Consider the following 25,547-nt stretch of genomic DNA (forward strand, 5'->3'; position numbering starts at 1 on the left):
AATCTCCATCCCAGCAACACTGATAGATCCATGGTGGTGTGGTGGTGAAGAATAGATAGGGAGAGCTGAGTATTAAAACTGGTTTGTCCTTGATGGTCCCTTCCTCTGTCCTCGCCTTCATTACCAGATCATCCGGACCCATCTGTGGCAACCCCAAAACCAATTATCCCCTATAACACACACCCCTCTCCTCTGTTCACCACACTGCTGCATGATCTGTATTAAACACACACACACACACACACAGGAACACATACATTAAAAACTGTTCCACAACACCTGAAATTAACATTGGATCCCACCACTCCTCCAATAATCTGTATTCTATCTTTCTCTCACCTCTCTCTCCTCTTTCTCTCTCTCTCTCTCTCTTTCTCTCTCTCTCTTCCCTCTCCCGGCCCCCATGTCCACGGCACTCAGCAGAACCAATGACACAGGGTTGCTGGTTCGAGGTCAGCCTACACTGGGGTAACGATAGTCCACATTGACGTTCTTCTGGTTCCCAATCATAGGTATGAGTGCTATAAAGAGACCCACAGCTGAGCACAGCCATATAGCCATGACTCATGCAATTACACACACAACCATACGCACACGCACACACACACACACACACACATACACTGAACACGAAAATGACAGAGAGCAGCAGCAGTAGTACAGGCTGTAAAATCTTCTCATGGTCCTCTTATAGAGCCCTGAAGGTCAGCTAACACAGGGTAGTGCAGGTTTCTCTGTTTCTCTCTGCCCTTTTCTCTCTCTCTTGCTCTCTCTCAGCCTTGCTAAAAACAATTTAAGATTTTACTACTTTCTTATCCCCTTACTTAACAAAAAAATAAAATCAAAAGTTACGTAGAACTATTGTTGTGAGCACGGACGCTGAAAAACCACTGTGTTATGAGTAGGTGACACTGTTTTTTTATGGTCTTCCACCCTGTAGTCTACATAGAAACTCAGTATGAGTTATTTAGCGATATATTATTTACATATATTCCACGTTTGTCATAGTGCTTTGCCTTTTGCTTTCCTTGACCCTTGTTGGCAGTTATGAGCGTACACAGTGCACGTTTATTACTGTGAGACAAAGGACAAGAGGTAGCCGGGTGAGCGGACTGGACTGTCTAAAAGTGTGTGGATGTAATGGTATGTGGAGAGGAGATGGTCACCAAACAAATGAATTAATGTACAAACCTTTTCAAACCTCTATCTAACCATTTATCAACTATGTGGTCTTCCACTCCTTCCATCTCAGATAAATGTTATTGTATTTCTTTCACAAATTTGTTTTGTGTCATGAAAAACTACATCTTTCTAAGACTGGTCTCCATCTCTGAACAAAAGCCTTCCCTACTGTAAAGAGGTAGAGATCAATGTTAACATGGCTGACTATCAGTGCTCTGCCTTCACCACAGAAAATGAACAGACCTTGGAGGTGCAGACGGCACAGTCCTCTTCATGTCAAAATAAAAGGCCTTGCAAATAGCGCTGACAAAGAGCAGAGCAGAGCTGCCTGAACTCAGTGGCCTAAATTATGGCTGAATGGACCTAGGAACCTTTGTGTGTGTGTCCATGTTTGTTTTTATACGGAGTGGCCTGAAATGTAGCTGTGTTCTTTGTCCCCTTGTGATACAGTTGGTAGGACAAGCGGGAGAGCAGGGCACCAACGCCTTCTCTCGTACTCTCCATCCCTCTCCGTCACTCTTCATCTCTCCATCTCCAGCCCCTTTATGTACAGGCAACATGGAACAGGGCTGAATAGAAAGAGAGAGATTGAATTGGCTCTGGGTCCGCTCTTGTGTCCATTTCAGAGTAACAGCATTGACACATTGTTTGCAGCATGCATGCAATGCATTGGACGCTCAGTGTTTTTGTTTTTCTTTAATGTTCGAGGCACTGGACCCTTGTCTGTCTGTTGGCCTTGTGTTGCACCACTGCAGCCTATGAAAGGCTGTGCTCCTCTGTAGCCAATATCGTGCTCTTGTGCCTAACAGAGAGAACTATTGCATCTGAAAGAACCCCTCGGTGTGACCTCTTGTACCTCGCAGAGAGAAAGGGTTGTATTGCCAGGTAAACAGAAGAGGACGAACAGCACAGAGCTTCTATCCATCAGAACTCAGTGTCCTCTGGCCTCTAAGCTCCAACACACCGACACCGTGGTCTTTGTGTAACATTCTCTGACAATAACACCATAATCCAACATTCCTTGGCTTTAAACTTCATCGAGATAAAAAGTGCCCAAATTTTGGGACTATCGGTGTATTTGAAGTGTTTTATCTGTTTTAATTTGCATCTAAATCCCTCTATGAATGTGCTATGCACTCATGGATAGTGTTGAATGAAAGCCACTGTCCCCTTCAACAGACCAACCATGGCCTTTATGTAACATCTGATAATAACTCCATAGCTAAGTTCAATATTCCCTGGGTTTTAAATGAGTTGAATATAGAAGAGGACTTTTATGTTTGGCTCCCTGGTACTCCCTCTGTAACTGCATCCCAAATGACACCCTATTTCCTATGTAGTGCACTATAAATTGATTAAGGTGCCATTTGGGATTACAACCCTGTCTCTCCCAGCTCCATGTTCTCCTCAGCCAGGGGCCATTAAGCTATCAAGGATGTGGCCTGTGAGAAATGGAACACTGTCCAGAGATACTGAATTCCTCTGAGCTGGGGGAGGAAAGGCAGAGGGTTGTGTGTGTGTGTGTGTGTGTGTGTGGGTGGGTGGGTGGGTGGGTTGGAGGGGGGGATTGTGTGTGTATGCATGTGTGCGTTAATGCGTGCGTGTGGGGTGGCTAGGATGATGATGGACAGACATGGGGGAACCCCCCAGTATCAAAGCAGCAGGAATGTAGAGCAGGAGACCGGTGGGACCTGGAACCTCTGAGCCTGCTGCTCCCATCTCCCCTCAGCCCCCCTCCGACCTGTCTTCATTATAGCCCTGCTCTCTCTCCCCTCTCTCTCTTTCTCTCTCGTTCTCTTTCTCTGATCTGTAGAGTAGTGAGACACAGAGCAGACTGTATCCATGCAGATGTTTACCACACCTACACAGTGTACAGCCTACTGACCTTCAAATTATACATACAGCCATTCCACTTTCACTGAAAGTCTATGGTTTCAATAGGCTCTGAAAGATTGTGTGTGACACTGAATAGACTAACCTGTACTATTTCTGTTGACTTACATGGTTAACTGCATGTAGCCACAGTATGTATTGATATGGCATCTGATTGTATACAAGTCCATTGTTCTTTCTGCCATAACCTTGGGATGACCTCTGCAAAACGAGAAGTCTATATCTATTTAGTGAGAAGAACCAATACATTGTAAGAATGTGTGTTCAGTCCACTGCCTGGGCGTTGATCTCTCAGTCTCTGTATGAGCCAATCAGAGAGCAGCGCTGGTTAATTGAACAGGGCAGCACTCCATCACTGTATGGGGTCATGGGCTGTAGGCTAGCCGGCAGTATTTGGCCTCTAGCCTCCAGTCCACAGTCCAGTTTCATTTCCCTCTAATAGACCTAGCAAACGCTGCTTCCCACTAGTGTTAAATCACAGTGAGAGAGACACCTCGTAACAATCTAATGGTGTATTTCTCTGCTGCTCAACTCAGTCTAAGAAACACCCACATGCATTCACTCACAGTATCAGAGCTATGGCTGCAGTAGAGGTACTAGGAAATTATATCAGACCAATAACAGATGCAGTCCAATGTATTGGCACCCTTGCACAATTCACTATTTCTCCTAGAATAAATTGAAATTGAAACACATTTTGGTGTTTACCCATGTTTGTTTGATTTACAACTGCACAGTACCAAGAAAAAAATATCTAAGCTGAAAGTGAGATTTTCCACTTCAAAGAAAGAAAAAAATGTCCTGGACTAAATTTTTCAAAATTTTAACTTTGGCTTTGCTTTACTAATCCAATTCTCCCTCAACACAACACAAATGCTCTCCCTCTCTCCTCTCCCTCTCCCTCTCCCTCCCTGTAGAACAAGAATAGCCTCTTCTCGCCACCGGCGCCTGGCAGAGATCATTACCTTGTCGGAACTGTTGGTTTTGTTTCTCTCTGGGTTTTTTCTCACTCTCCTCCACTACATAGGAACAAATGGAGAACATTCAATATTTATTGATTTGGAGACAGACATACATCTTTTACTGGAGATCCCATTTAATCACAAAAGCTGATTTATCACTGCCTGCTCTGACAATCCCATTAAATTGCTGTCTAGCTAATCAAGTACATTCTCTTTCCTTGAGGAGTAATCTATTATAGGGCCAGCAGAACAAATCCCCACGATAACAGGATTGGAGTCTAGGTAGGGTTGGAGGCTCGGAGCAGGAGGCCCAGTTATACTGCCTTACTCTGCTCTGCCCAGACTGCCTCTCTCTTTCTTCCCGTAAATGAAAAAGAACATTCACAAGACTTTATGATGCTGACTTTCCCTCCCTACGCCAAAACCACACAATTTGTCTTCTGAAAAAAACACTAACATTTGATTCCAGTAAGCGTTGGATTAAATTAAGATGCAAAAAACAATGGAGTATATTTTTCTATACAAACAGTTCACAGTCATGTCTCTCCCTTACAAAATTACTTTGAAAAAAACCCCCACATTGTTTTCAGACACGTGGACATAATAATCTCAGTTTTTTACAGAAACAGTTGGGGAGAATGCTTTGTTATTCTTTCAACTGCTGATTGCCTCTTTAACTGAAATATTAACAAAGTGGACTCCTCAGCCACAGTTTTGGTAAAAAGCTGAGGGATGGGGCTCGAGAAATGCAAACACTCTCTTCAAGTACTGATCATCCATAATATCAAAATTATAGTTTTATAGTTTTAATGTTTTTAGGCTATACAATGTTTGTTTACATTTACTTTGTTTATAAACATATTTACATGTGAAACTTTAAAGGTAGTGTTAACATATGAACTCTAAAGTTAATATATGTGAAAATATGGTTTCACATGTGAAATTTAAGCTATTATGCAAATGTTACGTGCACACAAACTCATTTGGAACATAGCCTAAGATTTCAATCCAATTGTTCTATGAGTTGTGTTCTGTGGTCCAGACTCCAGATAGATAAGGCTGTAATGTTGTCGTGAGATAAAGAGCAAAGGCTCCAGCCACTGTACGTCACTAGTTATTTTAATACCTGCGTGACTTGTCTTGTTGATCTGTAAACCATCTTCTAATCCTTTAGCCAGGCAATGCTATGTGGCTGCTACTTTGGATATGCATCCCAAATGGCACCCTATTCCCTTTATAGCGTACTACTTTCTACCAGAGCCCTATGAGCCATGGTCAAAAGTAATGCCGTAAAAATGGAACAGAATTCCATGCATTCCAAGCTTGGCCTACATTCTCTTAGCATTCTGATAATACATTGTACACAGGGCAGGTGGGTGTGATTTATGACACACAGCTACATTTCTGCATGCAGTGTGTGTGTGTGTGTGTGTGTGTGTGCGTCCACCCTGTACTTTTAGCTCACCGCTTTGGCAACGCACTGCCCGCCAGAGAGAGAGCTAACTATATTTAGTTGTATTTTTTTTGTTCCCTTTCACTTACCTAGTTTTGCCTACTCAAACACCCGGCTCAAACAGAGAGGGATGCTAAGTCAAGGTACGGTTTTGGTTGAATTAATTTATTGCCACTGGGCCTTGCCAGTGAACTACTAAACTGCTTGCTGACTGTACATTCTACTGCATGATTGTAGCGGGTTTATTAATGTGTTAGTTCTAGTAGCTACGATGATGTAGGTAGGCTGTGTGTAGCAGTTAGCGGTTATGATGAGGTTTGGCTTGGAAATGTTTTTTTGCCTGGTCACAGACCGCTCATGTGTTGTGCATTGAAGTCCACAAGCGAAGGGAAAAAGTGAGAGGAGGAGAGTGCATAGATGCGAGAAGGAATGCTACTACGAGCAAAATGATCATGCTGTTTGAATGTGGCTGCTATGAAAGTAAATTGTTTGCATGTGATCAGGGATGAATTCATTCGGCTTATTTTGTTGAAAAACTTTTCTTAAATGGAAGCTAGAATGAAATGGGGATAAACATACCGAAGTTTGTCCAAAAGAAACTCTTGTTGGCAACTGTTCGACTATTTATTACACCCTAGATCAGCTAGATGAAGGCAAGAGTGTGCAAGGTGGTATTGAATGTGTCACTGTTACCTTGATTACTCACATTTTTCTCTTGACCTGTGCACCTACGTTGTAAACTTTCATTCAAAGTCTAGGTTGTAGCAACCTCATGATGGGTATAGGGAAAATAGTTGTATCATGTAGTAGCCTAAACCTAGCGATGTTAAATTGGACTGGGTGAATGGAATATGAGTGACAGTCTGTAATAGAATTAAGGCCATACACTTTATTTTTAAATCACCCTCCCTAGGGCTGTTGTGGTGACTGAATTACCGCCACACCGGCGGTCACGAGTCATGAAGGCAGTCAGACCGTTTAGTCACAGTAATTAGGCTTCTCCAAGCTCTGATGCTGCTGATGGTCATTAGTGGCCTACCAAACTTGATAACTTCCTGGTACTCAGCACTTTATTGTCCCTATTCTGCCCTTGAGTTGCGTTCCCATGCAAAACTAGACAGATAGCTAACAACTAAGTCTTCAATAAAACTCCCAAGGCGTGACTTTTCTTGAATTAATATATTGAAAACGTTTATGTTGTGAAACTGCAAAATACAGAAAAGAATATACTTTAGTGTTCAATTCACACCGACATACTGTAGCTGTACATTAAACATTTGAAGTTGCATAAATACAAAGCACGCGCTAAGGTACCATGCATCTGGCATGATGCCAAACCATATAGCTAATTGTTAACCATATGGTAATTGCTCCTTACCATGTAAGAATAACAAAGCATATTACACTAGAAACAGTAACAAAACTACAGTATTGTATATTTTACAATTCGTTTGCATGACGCATGAGCAAAGTAATACAGCTAACGACATACACAAAAGGCATTGCAATTTGTGAGTAAATGCAACCAACATTGATATGTAAGAAACTCTATCAATAACAAGATTATCATCATTAGCTAAATGCTTGAATCGAACTTACAAACAAATATTTTTCCAAGGCTGAAGCGTGACAAGAAATAACTACATTGAAAGACCTGCAACGTAGCGTTGTTTGTAGCTGCTCTATGCGTGCAAAACAAATTCTGAACTTCCCGTTTGCGTTGTCTTTCTAAGTACCAGAAAGCGCCACTAGGGGGCAAATAACACCATTGAACACAATGAAAATCCAATTGAACCATTGTAATAAAATAATCTGTTACCTTCTAACAGGATGGCAGCACAGTCCCTCTAATCACTCTGACATCAATGCAAATTAAATGGAAAATCAAATCAAACACTTCATGAGAGCCCATGAGCTCCTGTTATGCAACATTTCTATAGGCTATGCAATTGCGTGAGAAAAAAGAGTGATGGCCTCTTTTAAAAAGAGGAGGATCCCATCAGCTTTCTATAGGCTAGGCCTACTATATTTACTTCTCAACTCTTCTAATATTAAGCACATTTCTTATCTTTACAACAGGAGTATAGAGCCTACCTGGCTGGCATGAAAATGAACCAGGGAAAAGCGTCCTCCATTCTCTATTTAAGTGCATAGATGACATGTATTTTTTCCCCCTGTCCCTGTTTCGAGACAGGTGCAAGATAATGGTCCATTCCAAATAAAAACAAATGTCACACATATATTACTTAGTATATGTAAAGACAAGATTAAATTAAGAATAATCTGATTTGGTGACAATATTAGCCTATCACTTGTGAATTCTGAATAATCACTTGTGAATGATGCCCAGCATAAGAAACAAAGCCTTTATTTGATTTTTTTTTGCAACTTTTTGGACTGCACACATGTAGCCTAGCTCCATAGGCCTATATGTTTTGATAAGATTTGTATCACAACTAAAAGTGGCCAAATAACTTCTTAAAATGAAGCACCTTAATCCTCTTTGCAAGGGGTGTAGAGCCTAACTGGCATACATAAGCAGCGCGTGAGTTTCAAGTTTGGGGAAAATCATTTTCACTATAAAAATACACACACATACATAATCGCATTTGCGGTCACTTTGATAATGGTGTTTTCCCACTAATGGAACATTCACCCTTATAGCCTACTGCCATGTGTGCTTTTGCTGCGCTTATAATGTGAAGAAATAGACTAATAGTTTATCAACATTTAAAGCTAAACGTTCTGATCTGTTGCGTCAGCCACATTGCGTAAAAAATGTTTGGGATGATAGTAGTTGTATTAATGTGGGATCTATCGCATCCCACAACTGTCCCAGACTATGTTTGGAATATGTATTTCTCGCACAGAATAGAATAGGTCAACTTTTGTACTATGTGGGATAGTAGATTGATATAGGCTAGTGCTTTTGCTGTTTGTTAGGCCTACTAATTTTGTTGGCTGACAAAAAGTAAACGTGGACAGTTCTTCCAATATCTTCAATATGCACTTTAGAATTGGATAAGGATGTGCGCAGTTGCGTCCCCGATGACTCTGTCTTCACTTGTAGCCTGTGAGAAAGACAGGATGGAGAGCCATCTGAGTGAAAGGTGCTTTGGAGCACGCAGCACTCAAGGAGAAGTGCACAACGGTCACTGGCCGCAAAAGGCATGGATTTTTTTTCGGGTGCATTACTGCCACACAAAAGGGATGCCATTATCAAGTGCTTGACAAATTGTGAATGAGAGACTGATAGTGCGTACAGACAAAGCAGAGCTCATGCTTTTCAAGATACTTTTTTCAAATCATCATTAGAGTCGCATCATGCAGCCTTACAACGTATTAAAAATCAAAGCATATAGCCCAATGTTTGTAGAACAACTAAAACTTCATGAATAACTCTAAATTAAGCATATAGGAGTACCTATTTCTTTGTTAACCGCTCAGAATAATATGCACACTCCCTCAAATCATTTGGAGAAAATATCCCTTCTATTTTATTCAGATTTGTTCAATTGTATTCTTCATACAATAAAATAATAATTTATAAAATAATGCCACGGAGTTCTAAGCACATCTTGTCTGCTACATTAACTAGTGTAGCCCACAGCCATTTGACATAGCCAAAAGTCAGAGTATAATATTCTGTTTTTCTGAAATACACTACATTTTCTTCATATCATGCTTCTTTAGACCTGTCTAAAATAAATCATGTATTTATTGTGCAGGTGTAGGTTATATTACATGGACTTATTAGACTTTTTTAAATGTAGATGTTCCAATGGTCAGCATCGGTGGCTTGTATGCTACATGTGGAAGCCAGGAGAGACTAAATGTGTTTATGTTAATTAACTTCAATTACCGTGAGACCGACAGTTATTTGCTTGACAATCACCAGCTGATGAAATTTCGGAACTACCACAGCCCTAGTCCACCCTCATCTTAAATGTTGTGACCGTCACTGGTGTGTGTGTGTTTGTGTGTGATTGTACCTTTGTGTATTGCATGCGTGCTTATGGGTCTTAGAAGTGTATATTGTGTATGCACACAAGTATGTGGTGTGGAGATCCTATTGGAGTTTAAATGAATTTATTCAAGGGAAGACCACAGGGGGCCCCAAACTCTGTCATAATGAAATGGTACTAGTAAACCCCGTGTTTTTGTGCACGTGTGTGCATGAGTGATTTTGCCTGCGTTTAGTGCGCGCGTGCAAGCATGAGTGTGTGTGTTTGTTAAGCAGCCAGGCCCTGCTTTACAAGTCAACCTCTTCATTGTGTTGTTCTCCATCCACTTAATGACGTGGAGACCCAACAAGAATCATCAGGGTGGAAACAGAAACCTTGAGACATTTTATTGGCTTTTATGATTCACCACGTATACTATTTCACTGGCTAGGCCGGAAAATAAGTACTGTGTCTCTGTTAGAGGTCGACCGATTAATCGGAATGGCCGATTAATTAGGGCTGATTTCAAGTTTTCATAACAATGGGAAATTGGTATTTGTGGACACCGATTTAGCCTGTTCTTTTGTTTGTTTTTTTACATCTTTATTTATTCTTTATTTAACGAGGCAAGTCAGTTAAGAACACATTCTTATTTTCAATGACTGCCTAGGAATGGTGGGTTAACTGCCTTGTTCAGGGACAGAATGACAGACACCTGATTACATTGCACTCCACGCGGAGACTGCCTGTTACGCGAATGCAGAAAGAAGCCAAGGTAAGTTGCTAGCTAGCATTAAACTTATCTTATAAAAAACAATCAATCAATCATAATCACTAGTTAACTATACACATGGTTGATGATATTACTAGTTTATCTAGCGTGTCCTGCGTTGCATATAATCGATGCAGTGCGTATTCGCGAAAAAGGACTGTCGTGCTCCAATGTGTACCTAACCATAAACATCAATGCCTTTCTTAAAATCAATACACAAGTATATATTTTTAAACCTGCATATTTAGTTAATATTGCCTTGCTAACCTGGCTCGTTGCGAACTCTGTGAAGACAATTTTTTCCTAACAAAGACAGCCAACTTCGCCAAACAGGGGATGATTTAACAAAAGCGCATTTGCGAAAAAAGTACAATCGTTGCACGACTGTACCTAACCATAAACATCAATGCCTTTCTTAAAATCAATACACAGAAGTATATATATTTTAAGCCTGCTTATTTTGCTTAAAGAAATCCAGGTTAGCAGGCAATATTAACCAGGTGAAATTGTGTCACTTCTCTTGCGTTCATTGCACGCAGAGTCAGTGTATATGCAACCGTTTGGGCCGCCTACAGAATCTTACGTAATTATGACATAACATTGAAGGTTGTGCAATGTAACAGGAATATTTAAATTTATGGATGCCACCCATTAGATAAAATACGTAACGGTTCCGTATGTCACTGAAATAATAAAAGTATTGTTTTCGAGATGATAGTTTCCGGATTCTACCATATTAATGACCTAAGGCTCGTATTTCTGTGTGTTATTATGTTATAATTAAGTCTATGATTTGATAGAGCAGTCTGACTGAGCGATGGTAGGCACCAGCAGGCTCGTAGGCATTCATCAAACAGCACTTTCGTGTGTTTTGCCAGCAGCTCGTCGCTGTGCTTCAAGCATTGAGCTGTTTATGATTTCAAGCCTATCAACTCCGGAGATTAGGCTGGTGTAACCAATGTGAAATGGCCAGCTAGTCAGCGGGGTGCGCGCTAATAGCGTTTCAAACGTCACTCGCTCTGAGACATGGAGTGGTTGTTCCCCTTACTCTGCAAGAGCTGCCGCTTTTGTGGAGCGATGGGTAACGCTGCTTCGAGGGTGGCTGTTGTCGATGTGTTCCTGGTTCAAGCCCAGGTAAGGGCGAGGAGAGGGACGGAAGCTATACTGTTACAATGGCAATACTAAAGTGCCTATAAGAACATCCAATAGTCAAAGGTACATGAATTACAAATCGTATAGAGAGAAATTGGCCTATAATTCCTATAATAACTACAACCTAAAACTTCTTACCTGGGAATATTGAAGACTCCTCTTGAAGCTAGGGGGCAGAATTTTCACTTTTGGATAAATAGCGTGCCCAATTTCAACTTCCTGCTACTTATGCCAAGAATATAAGACATGCATATTATTCATAGATTTGGATAGAAAACACTCTGAAGTTTCTAAAACAGTTTGAATTATGTATGTGAGTATAACATAACTTATGTAGCAGGCAAAACTCTGAGGACTAACTGTTCAGACTTTTTTTCCCCCTCTCTGTTCCCTGATATGTCTTTGCCATGGGATATTTCATAGGAAACTATTTTCAGTTCCTACCGCTTCCACTGGATGTCACCAGTCTTTGGAATTTGGTTGAGGTTATTCCTTTGTGCAATGAAGAAGTAGGCCAAGTAGGCCAATATTTTGGCAAAGTTTATAGGCAACTTTTGAAATATTTTGTAGTAACGTTGCGTTTTTGTAAGCTGTTTTTTTCTGGATCAAACGCGCTTTATAAATGGACATTTTGGATATATATGGACACAATTAATCGAACAAAAGGACCAATTGTGATGTTTATGGGACATATTAGAGTGCCAACAAAAGAAGCTCGTCAAAGCTAATGCATGTTTTATATTTTATTTCAGTGCTTTGTGTAGCGCCTGCAGAGTTGAAATATGCTAGCTCCTTTGTTCACTGCTTGTGCAGATGGTGCAGGCTATCAGATAATAGCTTCTTATGCTTTCGCCGAAAAGCATTTTTTAAAATCTGACATGTTGGCTGGATTCACAACGAGTGTAGCTTTAATTGAGTATCTTACATGTGTGATTTAATGAAAGTTTAAATGTTATAGTATTTTATTTGAATCTGGCGCTCTGCATTTTGGCCAGTTGAGACATTTGCGTCCCGCCTATCCCTAAGAGGTTTTAAAAGGAACCACCAGCTTTCATATGTTCTCATGTTCTGAGCAAGGAACTTAAACGTTAGCTTTTTTACATGGCTTCTCCAACACTTTGTTTTTGCATTATTTAAACCAAATTGAACATGTTTCATTTTATTTGAGGCTAAATTCATTTTATTGATGTATTATATTAAGTTAAAATAAGTGCTAATTCAGTATTGTTGTAATTGTCATTATTACAAATACATTTTTTTTAAGTCGGACAATTTAATTGGTATCGGCCTTTTTTTGTTCCTCCAATAATCTGTATCGGTATTGGCGTTGAAAAATCATAATCGGTCGACCTCTAGTCTCTTTGAATTTGTTTTGTCTATTTAGGCAAATTGACAGAATGACATGATACATTGCAACCAGTTTTGCCAGTGAGAGACCAGAGAGCCCAGCCCAGGCCATGCAGGCCAGGATAGGACATATTGCTGCATCTTGCAGTGTCTGTATGTCTGTCTGTCCGTCCGTCCTAAAGCACCAGCTCAGCACATCTCTAGATCTCTGTGGACTCGCAATGATTAAATCTGATCTCCTCACTTAGTCCTTCCGGGCTTGACAGAGACACACTACAAATACACAGTTTCTGAATGGAGATACCTAACTCATAGTCAAGTCTAAACAGGCTCGTTGTGAAGTGAAACTCACTCAACAGAATGTAGAGGTCCTTTATCCCTGACACCGTTCAATAGAAATCCTGCTTAGTCTCTAGATTGTGACTGCTTTTATCTTGTCTCATTTACATAGTAAAGAGTAGGTTCCCACTAAGAAAGATCAAGCCAATCCATGAGTAGCCAGCACTGGACTCCTGCCAGTAGGACTCTGGGTGTGTCCGAAATGGCACCCTGTTCCCTACACCCTATTCCCATCGGGCTCTGGTCAAAAATAATGCACTGTGTAGGGTGCCATTTGGGATGCAGCCTCTGTCGAGGTGGGGCCATGATGTTTGTCATTACCCTTATTGATAAACACACACACATTTCCTTATTGATAAGCAAAGGTGCAATTCTGTGATTTATTCTCTTGGGACAGACTTAAGCTTTAGTCACAAGTTTCAGCAGGACCCTGATCAATAGTACCCCATGGACAAGTACAGCACCAGACATGAACTGCTGAGGAGAGGACACACACACACAATGGCACATAGAGGAGCATAAACACACACACACACCAGCAAATCATGTAAATGATCATTGAAAGTGATTGGTCAGGCAGCCATGTGGAATGTCGTCATATAAATGGTGTAAACTGTGTAGCAAAGTGGATTAGCCAGTGAAAGTCTCACTAAAATAGTTCACAATGTTCAAATTGTTCAAGAACTGTCGATATATTTTCCAGTAAAATGTCATAGTATATTTCAAGGAGAACATATGTGTATGTGTGGACTAAGTATGTCGCCATGTGTGTATGTCTGGAATAAGTATGTTCCTGTGCATGTGCTTGTGTGTTCCTATGTGTACAGTACGTATATACTATGTTCCCGTGTGTATGTTCCTGATTTCCCGCGCGCTCTCCCGTATGTAAAATACCCACAGGTGCCAATAGGTATCCTCATGACTCTCTACATCACCTTTCCATGTTGGCCCCGGTCTCAAAATGTTTGGAGTAGGATTACACTGAGCTATTTCTCCCCCATGTCACCCTGTGTCACGAGACATACAGTGCCTTCAGAAAGTATTCATACCCCTTGACTTATTCCACATTTTGTTGTGTTACAGCCCTAATTCAAAGTTAATTAAATTGTTGTTGTTTTTCACCAATCTGCACACAATGCCCCATAATGACAAAGTCAAAACATGTTTTTACAAATGTTTGCAAAAGTATTGAAAATTAAATACAGAAATATCTCATTTACATAAGTATTCACACCCCTGAGTCAATACATGTTAGAATCAGCTTTGGCAGTGACTACAGCTGTGATTCTTTCTGGCTGAGTTTCTAAGACCTTTGCACATGTGGATTGTACAATTATTATTCTTTTAAAAATTGTTCAAGCTCCGTCAAGTTGTTTGTTGATCATTGCTAGAAAGCCATTTTCAAGCCTTTGTCATAGATTTTGAAGGCGATTTAAGTCAAAACTGTAAAGCTGCTGCACAGCAACTCACTGCCTTCCTGAAGACAAACAACGTATACGAAATGCTTCAGTCTGGTTTTAGACCCCATCGTAGCACTGAGACTGCACTTGTGAAGGTGGTAAATGACCTTTTAATGGCGTCAGACCGAGGCTCTGCATCTGTCCTCGTGCTCCTAGACCTTAGTGCTGCTTTTGATACCATCGATCACCACATTCTTTTGGAGAGATTGGAAACCCAAATTGGTCTACACGGACACGTTCTGGCCTCGTTTAGATCTTATCTGTCGGAAAGATATCAGTTTGTCTCTGTGAATGGTTTGTCCTCTGACAAATCAACTTTAAATTTCGGTGTTCCTTAAGGTTCCGTGTTAGGACCACTTTTGTTTTCACTATCTATTTTACCTCTTGGGGATGTCATTCAAAAACATAATGTTAACTTTCACTGCTATGCGGATGACACACAGCTGTACATTTCAATGAAACATGGTGAAGCCCCAAAATGTCCCTCGCTAGAAGCGGATGGCTGCAAACTTTCTACTTTTAAACTCGAACAAAACAGAGATCCTTGTTCTAGGTCCCAAGAAACAAAGAGATCTTCTGTTGAATCTGACAATTAATCTTGATGGTTGTACAGTCGTCTCAAATAAAACTGTGAAGGACCTTGGCATTACTCTGGACCCTGATCTCTCTTTTGACGAACATATCAAGACTGTTTCAAGGATAGCTTTTTTCCATCTACGTAACATTGCAAAAATCAGAAACTTTCTTTCCATAAATTATGCAGAAAAAATTATCCATGCATTTGTTACTTCTAGGTTAGACTACTGCAATGCTCTACTTTCCGGCTACCCGGATAAAGCACTAAATAAACTTCAGTTAGTGCTAAATACGGCTGCTAGAATCCTGACTAGAACCCCAAAAATGTATCATATTACTCCAGTGCTAGCCTCCCTACACTGGCTTCCTGTTAAGGCAAGGGCTGATTTCAAGGTTTTACTGCTAACCTACAAAGCATTACATGGGCTTGCTCCTACCTATCTTTCCGATTTGGTCCTGCCATACATACCTACACATACGCTAAGCAAACAGCTGGAGGCAGGGCTTTCTCCTATAGAGCTCCATTTTTATGGAATGGCCTGCCTACCCATGTGAGAGATGCAGACTCGATCTCAACCTTTAACTCTTTACTGAAGACTCATCTCTTGCTGTAGTCTGGCCCAGGAGTGTGAAGGTGAACGGAAAGGCACTGGAGCAACAAACCGCCCTTGCTGTCTCTGCCTGGCCGGTTCCCCTCTCTCCACTGGGATTCTCTGCCTCTAATTCTATTACAGGGGCTGAGACTGGCTTACTGGTGCTCTTCCATGCCGTCCCTAAGAGGGGTGCGTCACTTGAGTGGGTTGGTTCACTGACGTGATCTTCCTGTCTGGGTTGGCGTTCCCCCCTTGGGTTGTGCCGTGGCGGAGATCTTTGTGGGCTATACTCTGCCTTGTTTCAGAATGGTAAGTTGGTGGTTGAAGATATCCCTGGGTGGTGTTATATCCTGCCTGTTTGTCCCTGTCCGGGGGTATCATCGGATGGGGCCACAGTGTCTCCTGACCCCTCAGCTTCCAGTATTTATGCTGCAGTAGTTTATGTGTCGGGGGGCTAGGGTCAGTCTGTTATATCTGGAGTACTTATCCTGTCTTATCTGGTGGCCTGTGTGAATTTAAGTATGCTCTGTCTAATTCTCTCTTTCTTTCTTTCTCTCTCTCCTAGGACCATGCCTCAGGACTACCTGGCATGATGACTCCTTGCTGTCCCCAGTCCACCTGGCCGTGCTGCTGCTCCAGTTTCAACTGTTCTGCCTGCGGCTATGGAACCCTGACCTGTTCACCGGACGTGCTACCTCTTCCAGACCTGCTGTTTTCAACTCTCTAGAAACAGCAGGAGTGGTAGAGATACTCTTAATGATCGGCTATGAAAAGCCAACTGACATTTACTCCTGAGGTGCTGACTTGTTGCACCCTCGAAAACTACTGTGATTATTATTATTTGACCATGCTGGTCATTTATGAACATTTGAACATATTGGCCATGTTCTGTTATAATCTCCACCCGGCACAGCCAGAACAGGACTGGCCACCCCTCATATCCTGGTTCCTCTCTAGGTTTCTTCCTAGGTTTTGGCCTTTCTAGGGAGTTTTTCCTAGCCACCGTGCTTCTACGCCTGCATTGCTTGCTGTTTGGGGTTTTAGGCTGGGTTTCTGTACAGCACTTTGAGATATCAGTTGATGTCTGAGGGGTTCTGATGTTCTGAGGGGGCCCTTTAAAAAACTAAATGTGTTATTCATTTATTCTGTATGTTTTTATTATCCCCTCCACCACCCCACCTCTGCGGAGGACAAATATATTTTTGTTGTTTTACAACTTTTCTGCTACATACAGTTGAAGTCGGAAGTTTACATACACCTTAGCCAAATACATTTAAACTCAGTTTTTCACAATTTCTGATATTTAATCTTAGAAAACATTCCCTGTCTTACATCATTTAGGATCATCACTTTATTTTAAGAATGTGAAATGTCAAAATAATATTAGAGAGTGATTTTGTTTCGGCTTTTATTTATTTCATTACATTCCCAGTGGGTCAGAAGTTTACATACACTCAATTAGTAACATTGCCATTAAATTGTTTAACTTGGGTCAAACATTTTGGGTAGCCTTCCACAAGCTTCCCACAATAATTTGGGTGAATTTTGTACCATTCCTCCTGACAGAGCTGGTGTAACTGAGTCAGGTTTGTAGACCTCCTTGCTCGTACACGCTTTTTCAGTTCTGCCCACAAATGTACTATTGGATTGAGGTCAGGGCTTTGTGATGGCCACTCCAATGGCTTGACTTTGTTGTCCTTTGTTGACCATTTTGCCACAACGTTGGAAGTATGCTTGGAGTCATTGTCCATTTGGAAGACCCATTTGCGACCAAGCTTTAAGTTCCTGACTGATGTCTTGAGATTTTGCTTCAATAAATCCACATAATTTTCCCTCTTCATGATGCCATCTATTTTGTGAAGGGCACCAGTCCCTCCTGCAGCAAAGCACCCCCACAACATGATGCTGCCACCCCTGTGCTTCACGGTTGGGACTGTGTTCTTCGGCTTGCAAGCCTCCCCCTTTTTCCTCTAAACATAATGATGGTCATTATGGCCAAACAGTTCTATTTTTGTTTCATCAAACCAGAGGACAATTCTCCAAAAAGTACGATATTTGTCCCCATGTGCAGTTGCCAACTGTAGTCTGTCTTTTTTATGACGGTTTTGGAGCAGTGGCTTCTTCCTTGCTGTGCGGCCTTTCAGGTTGAACGTGGTACCTTCAGGCATTTGTAAATTGCTCCCAAGGATTAACCAGACTTGTGGAGGTCAACATTTTTTTTCTGAGTTCTTGGCTGATTTCTTTTGATTTTCCCATGATGTCAAGCAAAGAGGCACTGAGTTTGAAGGTAGGCCTTGAAATACATCCACAGGTACACCTCCAATTGACTCAAATTATGTCAATTAGCCTATCAGAAGTTTCTAAAGCCATGACATCCTTTTCAGGACTTTTCCAGGCTGTTTAAAGGTACAGTCAACTTAGTGTATGTAAACTGACCCACTGGAATTGTGATACAGTGAATTATAAGGGAAATAATCTGTCTGTAAACAATTGTTGGAAACATTACTTGTGTCATGCACAAAGTAGATGTCCTAACCGACTTGCCAAAACTGTAGTTTGTGGAGTGGTTGAAAAATGAGTTTTAATGACTCCAACCTAAGTGTATGTAAACGTCCGACTACAACTGTATACATACATTTTACATGTACATTTTGCATACATGGTACTTTTATATAAAACAGTCAAATAACAATAATGCATGACCAAACATCAGCTCTTTAATCCCACCCCTCAGCCACTCTCAGCCCATCCCACCTATCACCATAAACCACCCCTCAGCCACTCTCAGCCCATCCCACCTATCACCATAGACTACCCTCGTATGGTTTCCATGCGCAGTATATGTTTCAATTATGCTGTGATGTTTTACATATTTTTTAAAAACTTTTCTAATCGTATTATATCCACAGATTGTGAGCTAAAGATGAAAACCTTTCCTACGAGTATTATATTATTTATTGACTGACTATAGCTTTCCAAATTGCCCAACACTATTTGTAAGGTTAATTTTAAGTGTATTTTGTGATATTTTTTTTTTAACCCATCCTGAACTTGTGACCAGAAACAAGCGACATACAGTAGGGGCAATACCAGAATACATGATCTATTGATTGTCTCTTCGCAGCCAAATCTACAGAGCTGAGATTGTTGTATGCCACAATATAGCATTCTGTTGGTGGCAAGAATTTTATATATAAAAATTTGCATTGATAAACTCAAGTGTAGTTTTTTGTACCAGTTCATAAACTATGTGCCATGGAATCGGGACATCGATAATCTCTTCCCATTTATTTTGCAACCTGTATGGAGCAGCTGTCAACGTTTTTGTCCTCAAATAATTAAATTGGTATATTTTTCTATTTATGCCAGTTCCCTTCAGCCAATTTGTATCTTTAATATGTGGCAGACAAACAAGTTCCCTACCTTCTCCCTTTTCCACTTGCCTCCTCCATTTTTTTGTGGTAATGCTGCAATCAGTTGGTTGTAAATTTGGATTGAGCAGATATTTCCGATAGCTGCATATGTGACATAACTCCTCTATTTCTATTCATAATATCATTAATAAATATAATACCATTTTTCAACATCTTTTCCATATAGAATGTATTTTTATTCATCAGTATATTTGAGTTTAACCATAACATTTGTTGTAATATTTGTTCTATCTTTTCTGGAGGATAAAACTGAAATTGTAACCAGCTTTGTATGGCTTGTTTAAAGAAAGGGTGATACTTTAAACTACATTTCATTTTCAATTAGTCAGAAATGAGAAGTTGTAATCTGTATAAAGGCAAAAAGGCCATGTTTGAACAAAGGATGAGTTTTTCTTAATAAACTACTGGAGAACCATTTTGGGTTTAACTATAATTTATGTTTGACTGAAGCTTTTGGTTTAAAGCTTTAATATTTAATAATGTTAGCCCCCCCAAACTCATATTCATTATATAAATAGGCACGTTTAATTTTGTCTGGCTTAGCATTCCAAATACAATACAAATATGTTTTGCTCGTATGACTAAAAAACTAGTCATCTGGAGTAGGCAGCACCATTAGTAAGTAAGTAAACTGTGATAGGACCAAAGAGTTAATTAATGTGATTTTTCCATAAATAGACAAGTATTTACCTCTCCATGGTTGCAGAATCTTATCTATTTTAGCTAACTGTCTATTGAAATTGATTGTGGTAAGTTCATTTATATTTTTGTAGATGTGAATACCAAGTATGTCTACTTCCCCATCCGCCCATTTTATTGGTAAACTACGAGGTAGTGTAGTTTTTAACGATCCAATATGTAATATGGTACACTTGTCATAATTAGGTAGACAAGTGAATAAGATCTTCAATGAGACTGTCAGGGGGAAGTTGTTCCTAATGATTGCTGTACTCAATTTATATTTGGCCTTGTGTTTTTGGTTATTGTCCTGCTGCTAGGTGAATTTGTGTCCCAGAGTACAGTACCAGTCAAAAGTAAAGAAATTCCACAAATTAACTTTTAACAAGGCACACCTGTTAATTGAAATGCATTCCAGGTGACTACCTCATGAAGTTGGTTGAGAGAATACCAAGAGTGTGCAAAGTTGAAGAATCTAAAATATGAAATAGATTTTGATTTGTTTAAGACTTTTTTGCTTACTACATGATTCCATATGTGTTATTTCATAGTTTTGATGTCTTCACTATTATTCTACAATGTAGATAATAATCCAAATAAAGAAAAACCCTTGAATTAGTAGGTGTGTCCAAACTTTTGACTGGTACTGTATGTTGGAAAGCAGACTGAACCAGATATTCCTCTGGGATTTTGCCTGTGCTTAGCTCTGTTCGGTTTCTTTTTATCAACAAAAAAAACCTCACTAGTCCTTGCTGATGACACGCAGCCACCACAATGCTTGAAAATATATAAAGTGGTACTCAGTGACACAACGTCTCAATGTAATCCATTTTACATTCAAGGTGTAAGACAACAACATGTAGAAAAGTCCAGGGGTGTGAATCCTTGAAGGCACTGTATGCTTTGCAGACTGTTCATTGTAGCAGCGCTGACACACACACACACTAGACTGCTGCCTATAGATCCATGGACTGTGCTGGCCTGTTAGACCTGTCCCCAAAATACACAGCACACAACTCACACAATACTCATTAAGAGATCAAAGATAGAAACAGCAAGACATTGACAAATGCAGGGATTTTACCAAGGCTTATTTCCCTGAATATGGCTGTTGGTATGTTTATTTATCCTGATTCCAGAGATCTTTAATGTTTTTATATTTCATTCAAATTCTTCTGTCCACAGTCCGGCGCTGGACATTCCTCTAGTGGCTGTTGGTAGGTTTTGTTTAGGTTATTTGCTGTATTTGTGACAGCAGCAGCAGCTAATGAATAGACACTGAGTCTCTTTCACTCATAAAAAAACACTCACACTGGCCTCCCGAGTGGCGTAGTGGTCTAAAGTGTCACTACAGACCCGGGTTTGATCCCAGGCTGTGTCACAACCGGCCGTGATTGGGGGTCCCATAGGGGGGTGCACAATTGGCCCAGCATCGTCCGGGTTAGGGGAGGGTTTGGCTGGGGGAGCTTTACTTGGCTGATCGCACTCTAGCGACTCCTTGTGGGGGCCCGGCGCCTGCAGGCTGACATCGGTCGTCAGTTGAATGGTGTTTCCTCCAACACATTGGTGCGGCTGGCTTCCGGGTGGGTGTTAAGAAGCATGGTTTGGCGGGTCATGTTTCGGAGAACGCATGACTCGACCTTTGCCTTTCGAGCCCCTTGGGGAGTTACAGCGATGATACAAGATCGAAATTGGGGAGAATAAGGGGGTAAAAAATATATAATAATACAATTTTAAAAAACACACACGCTGAATAGACGCTGAGTTGCAGGACTAGTCTACAATGTGATTACATCAGACACACAATGTCACAGCAGCATCATTTAGTCCTGACTGTTGAACACTCACAATCACACACACACACAATGTCACAGCAGCATCATATAGTCCTGACGGTTGAACACTCACAATCACACACACACACACACACACAATGTCACAGCAGCACTATTGACCTGACAGTCTGACAGCAGCTTCAGAATGGAGCGCTAACAGATTACATTAGTGGGTGTGGGTGTGCCTTGACATTACAACCATGTCATGCATGTTTGGAGAAAGATGTTGTTTTCCTGACAGTGCTTAGCAAGTTATGGGTGGCCTTTACCATCACATCTTAGCACAATGTCATTGCATGGTACTGTAGAAGTCAGAGGGAAACGACTTTTGAACATTGACTATGATGATGACCCACCCATTCCTAGTTGTCACGGCACAGCTTCACATGGTCTTCCTTCCTCTCTCTCTGTTTAACACTTTGTATACACTAAACCCGGAGGTGGAATGGAGAAGGAAGGACACCTGTTCCTCAGATCCTGTAGCCTTATGGCTGCGTAACAAAGGGCACACTATTGCCTATATAGTGCACTGCTTTTGACCAGAGCCCTATGTTCTGGTCAAAAGGGTGCCATTTGGGATGCATGAATGAGTGCAGAGACACACCAATAGCGTTTGCTGGCCGAGAGTACTTAGCACCTCCAAAAGTAATTTGTGAACCGAGTGCGCATCGATTCTACATGTAGAATTGGGTGAAAAATGTCAGCAGTCAGACTTTTACAGAGGGTGGTCCCTAAAACAGCTGAATGAACACTAGATCCACATTTGGTGCGATGTGTGCGAGCCTTAATACAGGCCCAACTGAATCGGGCTATTAGGCCTAGTATTGCCCGTATGTGTGAGAATAAACCATTGTCCCACCCTCTTACAATGAACTTGAAGTGGCTTATTGGGATTGATTTATATTTTCATGATTTGATTTATTATCTGGGGAGTGTACTGTGTGTGTGTGTGTGTGTGTGTGTGTGTGTGTGTGGCTGTAATGTGATGTAATGGTTACACGAGCTATCCATTCAGGCTGGCTCAAGGGTAAAGGGACAGAGACACAGGGAATGTGATAACAGAGCCATTCCAGTCATTTGGAAGGACACACACTCTCTCTCTCACACACACACACACTCTCTCTCTCTCGCTCTCTACATGCCATTCCAGTTATTCGGGAGAATATGTTTTAGAGTCCTGCCTTCATCCCAACAAGTGACGTTATTAGGCCTAGGCTTCGGGGGCTTTGGCCCCAGCTGTTTTTGGTTCACCCCTGACCGTTTTCATGGTAAAATGTTTTTTATAATAATAATTTGTCTATGAGTTTCCATAACCACACATCACTTGCACTATGCAAAAAAATAAGGTAATGGCACATTTAAAAAAAATACACAATACGATATACAGTACTGTGCTTGGCACTAGCAGGCACTGCTAGAAGCCCCTGGAGTGATGCGGTGCCTGTTGTGATTGGTCGAGATTTCACAAGTGGACTACTCAGGTCCCTTGACCACTCCCCCACCCATACAGCACTGGTTAGATGTCATCACTCTGCAAAACGCTTGTCACTTAGTCAGTCTGCAGCATAGAACAGAGCAAATGTGGATATTCAGAACTTACTAAAATAGGGGCTAAAAAAGCAGGTTGAGCAGACAGCAGTGAATGAGGTGGTGGTGGTGGGGGGGCAGAACAGTCAAAGTCAAAGTGCAGCAACAGAGTTAGCCACAGGTTTGTGCAGGGTTGGTGATAGCTAACTAACTAGCTTGTCTCCCTCAGCATAAGAGTTGGCTAGTGCTAATAAGCTTGTGTTAGCGCTCAGTATCCTTAAGCTATTGGATGTCAGACAGTTATTTAACAGTATATTTAGTGAATATATCAACATCCTTAGCATGTCTAAGTCATGAAAGATATTAGGAAAAGTGTTTATTTCCAGCAAGTGTATTTGATGGGTTTTGTATCCGTAGCTAGCTTTGCTGAGTAGCTTCGGTAGCTACTGGTTCGCTAGCTAGCTGAGACCGAAGACATGAGTGAACGTTTTTGACTGAAACACATATCTTCTGACAGTAACACAGTGCCCCCCTGTGGACTGAAGCTGAACTTTACTACAATTAGATATTAACTTCTTGGATATAGGGGGCGCTCTTTTAATTTTTGGATAAAAAAACGTTCCCGTTTTAAACAAGATATTTTGTCACGAAAAGATGCTCGACTATGCATATAATTGACAGCTTTGGAAAGATAACACTGACGTTTCCAAAACTGCAAAGATATTATCTGTGAGTGCCACAGAACTGATGCTACAGGCGAAACCAAGATGAAATTTTAAACAGGAAATGGCCCAGATTTTGAAGGCGCTGTGTTCCAATGTCTCCTTATATGGCTGTGAATGCGCCAGGAATGAGCCTACACTTTCTGTCGTTTCCCCAAGGTGTCTGCAGCATTGTGACGTATTTGTAGGCATATCATTGGAAGATTGACCATAAGAGACTACATTTACCAGGTGCCTGCTTGGTGTCCTCCGTCGAAATTATTGCGTAATCTCCAGCTGCGTGCATTTTTCCATTTGCTTCAGAGGAGAAACCCAACTGCAACAAATGATCTATCATCGAATAGATATGTGAAAAACACCTTGAGGATTGATTCTAAACAACGTTTGCCATGTTTCTGTCGATATTATGGAGTTAATTTGGAAAAAAGTTTGGCGTTGTAATGACTGAATTTTCGTTTTTTTTTCTTAGCCAAACGTGATGAACAAAACGGAGCGATTTCTCCTACACAAATAATATTTTTGGAAAAACTGAACATTTGCTATCTAACTGAGAGTCTCCTCATTGAAAACATCCAAAGTTCTTCAAAGGTAAATTATTTTATTTGAATGCTTTTCTTGTTTTTGTGAAAATGTTGCCTGCTGAATGCTAGGCTTAATGCTATGCTAGCTATCAATACTCTTACACAAATGCTTGTGTAGCTATGGTTGAAAAGCATATTTAGAAAATCTGAGATGACAGTGTTGTTAACAAAAGGCTAAGCTTGTGAGCCAATATATTTATTTCATTTAATTTGCGATTTTCATGAATAGTTAACGTTGCGTTATGGTATTGAGCTTGAGGCTATGATTACGCTTCCGGATACGGGATTGCTCGACGCTAGAGGTTAAACCCTGTTAAAAATGGGCAATGTTTAGGTGGTAGAACTGACTAAATTAAATTAATCATAGAGGTCTCACGCCTGCCCCTGCTCCCCCTCTTGAGTGCCAGGCTGCCCATCATTACGCACACCTGTCACCTTCATTATGCACATCAGCGCTTCATTGGAGTCGCTTGGACTCCTTCACTTTGTTGATTGCCCCCTCTATATCTGTCTGATCCTCATTTTGATCCCCGTGTCAGCACTAATGTCATTTTGTTCTGCTTGTCCATACGCTGTCCTTGTTTTGTTTCATGTCCGTTATTTATTAAATATTCACTCCCTGTACTTACTTCTCATCTCCCAGCGTCTGTCCTTACAGTATATGACAAATAAACAAACTTAAACCTAGAAGCGAAGGGGGAGGGCAGCCAGAAGGATAGAGGATAACATTCAAAATACATAGGCCCTAATATTGTCTTCAAAGTTATGTAATCTCACATTAGCTGTTATAACTGATGAAACTGAAATTAATTATACTTATTCCAATCTACAGGTAATATGTTGGGCTCATGACAGTGTATATTTATATATCCTAGGGGCTATTGTATGTAGCTTCCTATCTGTCATGTTTGTCACACCCTGATCTGTTTCACCTGTATTTGTGATTGTCTCCACCCCCTCTCAGGTGTTGCCCATCTTACCCATTATCCCCTGTGTATTTCTACCTGTGTTCTCTGTTTGTCTGTTGCCAGTTCGTCTTGTTTGTCAAGTCAACCAGCGCTTTTGTCTCAGCTCCTGATTTTCCCAGTCTCTCTTTT

The 25,547-nt window shown here is 40.9% G+C and overlaps 1 long non-coding RNA gene across 1 annotated transcript in view; it reads left to right on the top strand.

Annotated features, from left to right (window-relative positions):
• Positions 1–19,522, top strand: part of LOC135562987 (uncharacterized) — a 61,273-nt gene extending 41,751 nt beyond the window's left edge. Inside the window, exon 3 of the long non-coding RNA XR_010460180.1 lies at positions 16,239–19,522. This is a non-coding gene — a long non-coding RNA (uncharacterized LOC135562987). The remainder of the gene's footprint in view (positions 1–16,238) is intronic.
• Positions 19,523–25,547: the final 6,025 nt, after the last annotated feature.

This window comes from Oncorhynchus nerka, linkage group LG20 (genome assembly GCF_034236695.1).
Source record: "Oncorhynchus nerka isolate Pitt River linkage group LG20, Oner_Uvic_2.0, whole genome shotgun sequence".
Lineage (NCBI taxonomy): Eukaryota > Metazoa > Chordata > Actinopteri > Salmoniformes > Salmonidae > Oncorhynchus > Oncorhynchus nerka.